Genomic DNA, 8,760 nt, shown 5'->3' with positions numbered 1-8,760 from the left:
TGGTTATGCAGTTGTATTATACATTTCAAGAGAGAATAGAGACCAGACCTTATGTGCGCATTACATACAGTCAGACTGAGCATGCAAAAAATGTACTGCACTAATAAGTACCCTGTATAAATCAATGAGGCAGAAGAAACATATATATATATATATATATATATATGTGCATTAGTTACCCTCCACAAGGTCAACCACCACAAAAATTATTTACAATAACACATTACAATATTCCTAAAAAAAATATACTACTTGCTTAGAAAATTTCTTTAAATAAATGCTTCTATAATTATCTAAAATATGAATATTTTGAGAAAGCAAAAACACATTCTTACATACATATTTGTAAGTCTATTTACTCATGTTAATTTATCTATATATATACTTCAATCTTCTGTCTTCCACAAATTTCTGAATATTACATATATATAAAATTTTAGAGGTCCTGATGGACCCTCAATAAATATTAATTGTATCACTTTAATTTCCCATCATCAATAATTATTTGTATTAAATGTGAATTAATGCAACATGTGTAGGTTACACCATCACGCTATTGTGACTTCATAGTTTATGATTACATACCTTCATTGTGTTCTGACCTCACTAAGGTCACGGCAGGGTTAGCTCTGGAGGGATAATTATCAGATATGGCCAGTGCTATGTGCGATCTTGGGTATGAGAGTTTGTTGACCAAACTGGAGTGGTCCATTGAAGAATTGGCGAGGGCCAAGTTAGAAATTGAGAGGGCCACGTTGGAGAACCTGAAATTAAAGAAAGAGCTAGCGAAATTAAAAGGAGAGGCTGGATGAGTAAAGCCAGTATCTGACGAAAACTCAAGCGAGTGGAAAGTTGTGAGTAGTGGGAAGACGAAGCTGGTGGTGAAGAAGTACACCAAGGATACGACAACAACAGCTAAGTGTACCAACCAGTTCAGTCCCTTGATAAACGAATTGGACGTTAGTACAGTCAGGGACAGGGATGACAAGGAAGGTATAAAAACTTTAATTGTTGGTGACTCACAGGTAAGGTACATGGACAGGGCCTTTTGTGGTAAAAACAAAAATAGGATGAGGGTGTGTTTCCCAGGAGCTGGGGTGGGGGATATAATTGACAGGATGGACAATATCTTGTCTGGTAATGGGAACAAACCCATTGTCTGCCTCAGTGCAGGAGGCAATGATATTGGCCGGTGTAGGAGCGAGGAGCTTCTTGATAAGTTCAAGGCAGCTATGGATCGTATTAGGACTAAGGGAGGGATCCTTATCATATGCGGTGTCCTGCCTAGAAGGAGAGTTGGCAGTGAATGGTTGTCAAGGGCAGTTGGTGTCAACGACCGTTTTGACAGATACTGCAAGTCAATATCAGTCCCATTCATTGACAACTGGGACAACTTCTATGGCAGAAGGGACCTTTATGCTAGGGATGGGGTGCACCTGTCTAGGGATGGAGTAGCAACCCTGGCTGGGGCTCTAGAGGGGGGCAGTTCAAAAGATATCGAAGTCTTTAAACTGCTAGGAGAACATATGAGCACGGGGGTGGAGGAGACTGCAGTGGGAGCGGGTAAACAAAGTGAAAGATTACAGGGAAATAGTCTTAGGAATGATGACAAAACTAAATTAGACAGGGAGTTTAAAACTAAACACGGTAAGGGGAGGACTCAGAACACGACTAACTTAAATGTATACTACGCGAACAGTAGAAGTATGAGAAACAAAATGGATGATATTAGGGCCTTTGTATGTACCGAAAAAATCGATATAATTGCATTCACTGAAACATGGATCAACCTAGACACACGTGAGTTACCAGTCGAATACCAAATTGTGGGTTACAAACTGTTCCATACCGATAGGCAGACCAGGAAAGGAGGCGGAGTAGCAATCTATATTAGGGATAATCTGAAGTGTGAAATAAATAAGGAAATAAAAACTGAGAGGAAAACAGAAACAATTTGGATAGAATTAAGCGACGGTCGGGAAAAATTAATCACAGGAGTAATATATAGACCCCCCAATCTTGATAGCGTCAATGAGCGACTTATCTGGGATGAAATGCGCAGGGCTTCCATACACAACAAAGTCTGTAAAGTAGGCGACTTTAACCTTGGCCAAATAGATTGGACTGACCTTACGGGTAACTCAGAATCAGAGGATTTTCTCGAGACGATCCAGGACTGTTTCCTAAGTCAACATATAACCGAACCCACACGGGGAAAAACTATACTCGATTTAGTTCTGTCGAACAGAGAAAACCTCCTTAGCAATGTCGAGGTAGGGAACGAACTTGCAAGCAGCGATCACAAAGAAACTCGATTCCAGTTAGATTTTCAGGGCACACGTAAGGAAAATTACACTAAAGTACCAGATTTCAGAAGGGCAAACTTTGACAGTTTAAAGAGGCAGCTGAGAGAGGGGGTGTCGCGCATGGCCGTGAACCTGACAGATGACACCGACCTGATAACGAGATCTGAGATTGCCGAGTTCCACGACAATTTAAATAGTAAGTTACTTAATGCACAAAGGCAGAACATACCATACAAAAAACTCGGATAAGACAACAATGACCCTAAATGGATAAATAATTATTTAAAGAACATCACTGGCCAAAGGAAGGCTATAGGTAGAAGGATAAATCATGGCGAAATTCACCTCCGGGACTATTATAGGGTATTGGCGAGTAGGGTTAAAACCGAGATAAGGAAAGCAAAGAGGAATAATGAGGTAAGGATAGCAAGGGAGGCGAAGACAAACCCCAAAGGATTCTACCAAATGTATCAAACTAAAACACGAGAAAAGATTGGACCAATACGGTCAGACTCCAGAAATGAGCAATAATTTGAATAAATATTTTTCAACAGTTTTCACCACCGAAACTTTAAACATGATACCCGAGGCACCGACCCTATTCAGAGATAGTGAAGAAAACAAATTAAGTGAGATAGTAGTGACTAGTAACGATGTTAGTAAGCAAATAGACAAACTAAAGCCTAATAAGTCACCTGGTCCCGATGAGATATTTGCCAGAGTATTAAAGGAATGTAAGGAAGAGCTTAGTATGCCCTTAGCAAGTTGTTTAACATGTCCTTAAAAACAGGTGTAGTACCAGAATCCTGGAGGATAGCGAATGTAATACCGATTTTCAAGAAGGGGGATAGATCACTATCCTCTAACTACCACCCAATCAGTCTAACATCAATAGTAGGCAAATTACTGGAAGCAATCATTTCAAACTCTATTCGAAATCACCTGGAGAAGCACCGATTGATCAATGATTCCCAGCATGGCTTCACAAGCGGACGTTCTTGCCTAACTAATCTATTAACATTCTTTTCATCAGTTTTCGAATCGGTGGACGAGGGGCACAATTATGATGTGGTATATCTCGACTTTAGCAAAGCCTTCGACAGAGTCCCCCACGAAAGACTAATTAGAAAGGTAGAAGCTCATGGCATCAAAGGTGACATCCTTAAATGGATTAGGGCGTGGTTACAGGACAGGAAACAGCGAGTGAGCATTAACGGCACTAAGTCCCATTGGAGCAACGTCACAAGTGGAGTTCCCCAAGGCTCAGTACTTGGACCATTATTATTTATTATATACATAAACGACATAGATATCGGCATAGACAGCAACATAAGTAAATTTGCTGATGACACTAAAATAGGACGTGTTATTAAATCTGACGAGGACTCGGCAAAACTACAGGAAGATCTAAACAAATTTTCGAATGGTCTGAAAAATGGCAGATGAAATTCAACGTGGACAAATGTAAAACTCAGTAAGATGTAAACAGGGAAACCAGATACCAGATGAACAACAATGCCATAGAGAAATCCGACTGCGAGAGAGATTTAGGAGTAATGATAAGTAGGAACCTTAAGCCAAGTAAACAATGTGTTTTTGCTCGTAACAAGGCTAATAAAGTACTTGGGTTCATACAAAGGAGTGTTAGTTACAAGACTAGCGAGGTCATCCTAAAACTGTATCTTGCTCTTGTGAGACCACACCTGGATTACGCAGTTCAGTTCTGGTCACCGTATTACAGAATGGATATAGAATCCTTGGAAAGAATTCAGAGGAGAATGACAAGACTAATCCCGGGCATTAGGAACCTTGAGTATAGAGACAGGTTAAAGCATCTTAATTTGCACTCCCTCGAGAGACGTAGAGCGAGGGGCGACCTGATAGAGGTGTATAATTGGAAGGCAGGGCTAAAAAAGGGGACATTACAAAGGTACTCAAACTATCCAACCAGGAGCGAACTCGTAACAATGGTTTTAAATTAGACAAATTTAGATTTAGGAGTGAAATAGGTAAACACTGGTTTGGAAACAGAGTAGTGGATGAATGGAACAAGTTACCAAATATCATCATTAACTCGAATACGCTGAATAGCTTCAAACATAGGTTGGATGCTTATATGAGCAATAGGGGTTGGGTGTAAACGGGACTGCCCAGTATGGGCCAATAGGCCCGCTGCAGTTTCCTCCATTCTTATGTTCTGATGTTCTTAATTATAAATTACATGACACTGTTATACAGAAGCAGAACTTGGTATTGTAATGTTTGTAAACTAGGTGTTTTGATAATTTTCTGTCCCAAGCAACAGTTATTTTCAGGGCCGGATTCAGGAGTGGGCAAAGTGGGCAACTGCCCAGGGGCCTCCACATATTACATCTGACCTTGGACATAAAGAAGCCTATACATGCATTCTTGGACAGAACCATTATTTGAGTAGAGGTTTATCTGATTAATAATGCAAAGAATCATCTCTCTGTAATAACTAATAATATATTCTTTTCTGTGAAGTCTCTTGAAAATTTTTGACATGTGCGGTAGTAGCTATATCAGGGCTGGTCGACTTGAAACCACGTGAATGACTCCAGTCATGTCTCACTTTTGTGTGTGTGTTGGGAATTTGTACACTATCAATAAATATACAGTTAATTAAAAATTTCTTAATGTTCTAATTTCCTCAATATAACTGCATATGGCTTCAAAATTCTCCAAAGAAGTGTTCAAATTTCAAAATTTTCCCGGGGGGCTTACAGCGCCCCCCGGAACTCCCGGATATTTCGTCTCGCTTTACTCGCCACCCCACGCTCTTGGGTAGTTATAATGAGGGGAGGCCTCCACAAAGAGGCTGCCCATGGGCCTCCACAGGTCTAAATCCAGCACTGGTTACTTTGGCAATTTTAGGGAGACTTTCTTGTATATATTGATGTATTACTTATGTAAGATTATTCTAGAATGCATTACAGTACATCATTTTTGTTAATATTTTCTTCTTATTGTAAGCCTCGATCAGAGTAGAACGTTCTAGCACCACCCAGACACTCCTGGGTGGTGCTAGAGGCGTCTGATGGGATATAAACACCCGCGATATATGACCACTGACGAAAACTTACACATGTCCACAGACTCCACACACATTCAGACTTGTTCTTCTCCACCCAACTCCTCCCTTATCCGCTCATCCTGCCACCTGTAAGAGAGATAGAGTTACCAAGAAAATAAATTGGTTTTATCTAATCCCCATGGCTAGGAAATAATGAAATAAATAAGCAAATAAGAACAAGCGAATAAGACAAAAAATAAATAAATGAGCAGAAAGTACCCGATAGAACAAAAATAACTTATATTATAAGATACAAGAAACAAAGAAAATAGCAACAGGTATACACAACATACAGAAGACACCCATAGGCAGCTGGTCCAGTCTGTTCTGGTCAGGTCAGGTCTAGTTGGGTCGGGTCGGGTTGAGTCGGCAGTGTGCGGAGGTGAGGGTTGCAGAGGCAAATTACTGAGATTTTCCGTTAAACTCGAGCGATAAGTACGTTTTGTGTTTACATTTTAGACAATTATCTAATTTCAATAATACAAGACTGACAACACTTTCTATGTTTCCATCGGATTCTCTGATGTTCATGTATCAAAACAGAATGACTTCAGCTTCGAACTGCCGCTGTGTAACCATACGCAAAACATATGACTATTTCCTTTCACTGTGGGTAAACATACTTGACTGTACAATAAATTTATTCACTCACAAATGAATATGATGCATTTCTTTGTGTACGAACCTCTGTCCTTCATGGCAGAAAACAGTGACATTACCCACATGAAATTCCCAGAGCATTCTGAGTTATTTAAAGATACCCGAGTCTCTGAGCGAGTATACGAGAGAAAATGGAAGAACTATGTCATCCTGAAATGGATAGAGAACAGACATCTGTACTGGGGGGACTCACACGTTTCACATGTTTTGTGGACGCTGAAGCATAATATGAAGAATGAAGTGTTGAACGGTCTAACTACACAAACGTGACCATGGCAGCCTCGATTGGCCACAAAGGAATGGAAGCATCTTCCGGTGTTTCGTATGTACTTTAAGGACTGATCTGTCTATTTGTAATTCAAGTTCTCACCATAGTTGTTTGTTTGCCTTGGCAGCCAGTACTGCCGCGCAGAGCTCGAGTCGAGGTTTGGTCTGCTGTTTCAGAGGGGCTAGCTTGGCCTTGCCACACACGAAGGAGATATGGTGGGTTGCATCTTCACACGTGGTCCTCAGATACGATACAGCTCCATACGCTTGTTGGCAGGCGTCACAGAAGTGGTGTAGTTGCACAGCAGCTACTGGTGTTACCGCCACAGTAGGATAAACTAGAAGAGAGAGAGAAAGAGAGGGATAGAGAGAGAGAGAGAGAAAAGGGAGACAGGAGAGAGACAGAGTGTTGACAACAAACTTTGCTGAGGTGTTAAATATGAAACAGATGGTCCTCGCCTCGGGCTGACTCGCTCCCTGTGGGGTTCAGACGATAGTCTCTAGCGTCTAACCGTCCAGAGAGCTAACAAGACAGGGAGCTAATAAGTCCTACATTAGACCCGAAACACGTAAGTTTTTGTATGATTTAACACCCCACTCTACTCAAATATATCATATGTAGTTGCTAATAGTGAAGGAACGTACAAATGATTTAATTATCTCATATGTAACGTATGTAATTTGTACTCTGCAGGTTTTGACCGAATAAAGAACAGTCGAGTCCTACGTGCAAGGGTCTCATTATCCCACAGTCGCTCATTGGGCGATTACAACTGGATTTGCATTCTCGGTTCAGTAGCACTGTGGAACGTGTACCGTGATAGGTGAGGAAGTTCATCTAGCCATCTTCGCCATGCCACCATGTTCTGTTCACCCATTTGTTAATCTCACCCAACACCTTATCTTCACTCATCTTGGAATATGATTTTGGCTCTTATGATGCTCGGAGCGATGAGTCCAATTGGGTCATATATGGAGATGACCATACTCAGAAGGCCTTGTTTCGTCTCCGGTTTCTTAGGAATCTGGACCCACCGCGAGTTCGTCTTTCTCCAGGTCCCACAAGATTCCCAGCGCTCGTTCAGTGGGGAGCCTGTCGTCTTTCAAAATTGCTTCCTTTACTCCCACTATAAGGGCCGGTTGAGTTCTTTTCTAATTTTTTTTTATACGATGGTGGTTAACTTTTAAACTCTTCAACCTGGTTTTCTCTTAATTTTGTTACTTAATTCATTTTCTCCATTAGTTTTGTCTAGTTATTTAATTTCATATAGTTACTCCATAACCTCTGACCTTTGGTTACGTGGCTCGAGGGTTATGACATCTGGGTACATTGTAATTCTGGTATCAAGCAATGGGAAAGACTGACGGCAAAATACTGCAGGTAAATGATACTCCTAACATACAAATAAAATGGTAAATCAGGTAAATAAATTATTGAGTCTTATAAGGTCGTTCAGATATCTAGGCGGTCCGTCCCTCGTAACGATCTTGAAGAGTGAAGTGCTTCCCCATCTGGAGTACTGTCACTCCGTCTGGTCCCCGAGATATGCTAGGGACTGTCAGTTGGTTGAAAATGTACAAAGGAGGGCCACCACTTCGGCACCTCAGCTACCCTGAGAGATTGGAGCGCCTGAACTTGCCTAGCTTATACTACAGACGGGCAAGGGGTGACCTAATTGAGGTGTATAAGCATCTCAAGGTGCACTATTCAGTCGAGTGTCCATACCTGGAGTTGGCGGACGCCCACCCCACAAGGGGGGTACAGGTCAAGGTTGAAGAAGCCACAAGTCCAGCAAACGGTGAGGGCAAACTTTTTCGGAGTGAGAATTGTAAACTTTTGGAACAATCTGCCAAAGAGAGTTGTGACGGCACAAGTGTGAGCTCTCTCAAGATCAGACCTGACCGACACTGGCACAGGTACAGATACATTCAGGAGCCAATTACATGCCCAGTATTCGCCACCAGTGCGAAGCAGAGACGTGATTGACCGCCCAAAAGGCTAACGAGCCGATCATTGGCGAAAAGGATAAAAGTAAAAAAGTAGAAGTGATATACAAGGCTAAGAACTAAAGTCTTTATCCATGTTGGAGCCTAAAACCGTGAGGCCCTCAGTTTCGAGGTAATGAAATGTGTTTTGATATTTACCAGAACCCTGTCAGCTCAGACACTGATTGCATTGTTATGACCCTTCTCTCACTGCTTACCCAGCTTCCACCGCTGGTTACCAGCGGCCAGGGTCTTATGTACAAAAGCAGTAGATATACTACATGTGCTGTCCAATTACTACTGGCTGTCCCGCCAGTCCGATAATTTATTGACGATCGGTATCAGTGTACAGACATCCAAGAGGCAGGTAGATTCCCACCAGGTCACTTGTGCACTGTAGTCACTTTAAGAATCACTAATTCTTCACAACACTGTTCACAGGGTAAT

The 8,760-nt window shown here is 41.6% G+C and overlaps 1 long non-coding RNA gene across 1 annotated transcript; it reads right to left on the bottom strand.

Moving 5' to 3' along the window:
• Window positions 1-722: 722 nt before the first annotated feature.
• Window positions 723-6,706, bottom strand: LOC121869780. The gene is made up of 3 exons (XR_006089584.1): window positions 6,431-6,706; window positions 5,411-5,487; window positions 723-764 (listed from the first exon to the last, which is right to left on the bottom strand). It is a non-coding gene; the product is annotated as an uncharacterized LOC121869780 (long non-coding RNA).
• Window positions 6,707-8,760: the final 2,054 nt, after the last annotated feature.

This window comes from Homarus americanus, unplaced genomic scaffold (assembly GCF_018991925.1).
Source record: "Homarus americanus isolate GMGI-L3 unplaced genomic scaffold, GMGI_Hamer_2.0 scaffold17515, whole genome shotgun sequence".
NCBI classification, from domain to species: Eukaryota; Metazoa; Arthropoda; class Malacostraca; order Decapoda; family Nephropidae; genus Homarus; species Homarus americanus.
Note: the sequence above shows the minus strand (reverse complement) of the source record. Positions and strands in the feature narration are given on the sequence as shown.